Here is a 3,648-nt window from a genome sequence, read left to right on the forward strand (position 1 = left end):
AGCAGCTTTCAAAGAATCATGCACTGCTGAATAGAAGCTCAACAACATATTACAAGTTTATAATTGCTTGACAAAACTGAAAGTAGCCTACTACAACTATGAAGTAAAACGGTATTTGGAGTAGAACAGGGCAGAATATTTGCTTATAGGCTCAAAAGAAAAACTGACCTTTTTTTCAGGGTACAGAGTCTACTGCAAGTTGCCAGGAAGGGAGTTAAGATGGCGGAGTGAGTGGTAGCACTTTTGCAGGCTCCGGTAAAAAGCTTTTTTTTAGTCCTTGAAATGTGATAAACTAGTGTAACAACCCTTCTACTAAACAGACATATAACGTAGTGTCTAAATTAAGGGACAAAAATAAGTTATCATAACATTCTGGAGGTTTTTTTGGAATCATGTCCGTCGATCACAACTACAACTTGGCTGCTCTCCACGAGGCATGCGAAGATTTTGACATTGAGGAAGAAATAGAAGCGGAGCAACATTCATCCAAAGAAGACAAAATTAACAAAGAACATACACCAATTAAACAGCCGAATCCAAAGAAACAGAGACACCAAAGAGAAGGTGAGGACGTGAATACTGGCGCTGCAATTTTACACGCAGTACAAGCTCTGACCAGAAAAATGGACGAGCAGACGGAACTTTTGAAAAGTTTCGACAGACGTATTGAAGCTAACACAACCGCAACTAAAGAAAATCGAGAAGAAATCGGCGTGCTTCAGAAAAAAATAGGAGGCCTTCAGAGAGAAAACAGCCTGTTAAAAGAAGCATGTGCAGAGCAAACCCGATACAAAAGAAGGTGGAATTTGAGGATGATTGGTCTACCTGAAAAGGATGGAGAGGACACGAGAGAAGTTGTAATCGGGATACTGACCAGAGTTGTGCCAATGTCTGTGGAGCGGCTGCGAGACACCGTAGACACCGTTCACCGGCTGGGAAGGAAAGGCGACGCCGCTACCTCAAACAACACACCGAGAGCAATCATCATTCAGTTCGGGATGAGAACGGTGCGGGATGATGTGTGGAAGAAGTCGAAGGATGCGCGAGTGTGTAGGGACATGCACACACGTATGGGATGATTTTAGTATCAAAATGATTAAATGAAGCAATTTGTACAAATAGAGACATTTTTGTGAATACAAATGTTTTCCTTTGTATTAGTGTATCATAATTTGCACATGCAACACAGAAGACGTGCATGTGTGGATCAGGTGACGCGCGTGCATTCATTGACTCGATTCATTGAGTCGATCCTATTTGATTCATTTGGATTTTGAGACTTTCATTTCGCGGGTTTCGCCTTGCACGATCCACACACAGCTGTCTGAGAAAAGCTGCTACCACTAGATGGCAGTATTCTGCTAAAACAGACAACGGCAGCATAATCAAGCGTTCTTCCGCATTTAAGACGCTTAATGAGAGTGATATTGAAGCACCAAATTTAGTACACAACAATATAGGCCTACCCTATTAATAAAGCATACTTTATAGAGGTAAACAGATAACATCAGATTATGAACAACACCCATAGAAAACCATTAGTTGCATGTTCAATAGCCTACGGTATATTGGCAACTGAGTTTAAATATCACCGTCTTACTGCATTGACGTTAAGCTTTTTCTTTATAATATGCTCTATGGGAGGAAAACTATATAGCCTACAGACAAGAGACTACATGAACGCAACGCACGGCGTTTCAAGTTAATACAATTTTCCTTCCTGTTGAAAAAAAGGTGAAATTTCGCAGTTGCGTTCATATTATATGCTTATTTTTATCTGACTACACATTGTGTACATAGTACAAGCAGGAATTTGAAAATGTCTGTTTTTAAATATTAAAGACGATTTTCGCAGTACATTTGTTTTCCCTTGACCCTTAAGCCATAGGCTATAGTCTTACTATAGCACGATGAGTTAACAATATGCAACCATTGTATATCGACATGAAATATTAATTGAAAATCAACTGGCGTAGCGGGCCTGTAGCTGCATATTTCTACACGAGAATGCTTTGACGCGCTAACCACAGCTCATGATGCACAAGGGAACGTCTGCCAATTCCACTAACTGCGTTAAAACCACTGATCTATAATGTCATTCTATATAGATCAGTGGTTAAAACGTATAATTTGTTTTAATTCAAATTACTTTTTAAATTTAATAACAGACATTTTCAAATTCCAAAGCTCGTAGAAGGTTTCTGTAAGACTTACTGTGCGTTCACACCGGACGCGAATAGCGCGTCAAATTCGCGTCTACCGCGTCTAGTTTGACGCTTGACCACTTTGTGTTAATTCGCGTGTCAATGGCGAAATTGACGCGCGTAAAAACAAAAGTTTGAAGCGAAATTTACGCGCGTCAGAGACGAAATCCGGAGGCGAAAGTTTCGAAACCCGTTGGCGGCCATCTTTTTAGATGTTTATCGAGCATTAGCATTAGCATTATTCGAGAGAGTCACCGCTCGTATATGCTCTGGAGAGCAGAAGCAGCTCCGTAGGGGACATCGTCGCTGTACTCGGGTCCACCAGAACCTCCGGAGGGTTTCAGGAGTTTCACAATTTGCTCCAGGAGCTAGGTTTGGTGGACCTAATGGTGAGGACGCTGACGAGGACAGCGTAGGCCGTATAAGCCCTCGGCCTCGAGTGGTCTATGCCTGTCGAGCCCTCGCTCTACAGCCCGGCGCGAGGTTCACCCTCGCCCGCATCCACCTAATCTGTCATTTATTTTTGTTTTGATAATAAATGAAGCCAGCCTCCAAAAGTGATTAATCTGTCCTGTGATTTTTCTCTCTCTCTCACACATCACTGTCCAGACACGAACTTATATGTTGGTTGTCTTTACATTATAATAATATTTCATATAATCTAGATATGGAATAAATAGCATTCAATGCAAAATGAATATGTCTCATATATTGAAATCAAGTTTTATGTGATAAAATATTTGCTTTGTTGTGCATTAGAACCACAGTCATATATTACAAAATAATTTATTGAAGCATCCAGATACTTCACCACGTGACAGCAGCAAGCAGCTAGGCTCCTGATTGGTTAACGCGGCGCGAATTGACGCAGAAGTTCAGATTTTTCAACTCGGGCGGCAGACGCGAATTCGCGTCAAACGCGTGAATGCACAAATAGCACTAACTAAATCATTCGCGCTTAACGCGCCAGACGCTCAATTCGCGCCATTCGCGCGAACTTGACGCGCGAATGAGGCGTATTCGCGTCTACCGCGCCGCGCTCTACGCCTCATTCGCGCCGCAGGAATTTTTTACGCGCGTAACGCGTCTTTGCATTGACTTAACATTGAAATCACTCGCGCCTGACGCGCTATTCGCGTCCGGTGTGAACGCACCATTACAAGTAAAATTTGGACAATACTTCCCTTCATGTAGCCTGTATTCTGCAGAAAAATACTGTAATTCACCAAAAGGGTTTTTTCATGTTCAAAATGGTTGTAGTATGTTCAGTGACTAGACTGGCTTACTACAGGTGAAATTGCCCCAATAACTCCCTTCATGTAGCCTATTTAGTAAACAATTATTATTTTATAAAAAAATTACTGTAATTAACCAAACGGGTTTTTGGTGACTTACTACAAGTGAATAATGTAAAATTTCACCTGACTTGTCACTAGGAACGTAC

Source organism: Rhinichthys klamathensis, unplaced genomic scaffold (assembly GCF_029890125.1).
Source record: "Rhinichthys klamathensis goyatoka isolate OS25496 unplaced genomic scaffold, OSU_Roscu_1.1 h1tg000161l_1, whole genome shotgun sequence".
NCBI lineage: Eukaryota > Metazoa > Chordata > Actinopteri > Cypriniformes > Leuciscidae > Rhinichthys > Rhinichthys klamathensis.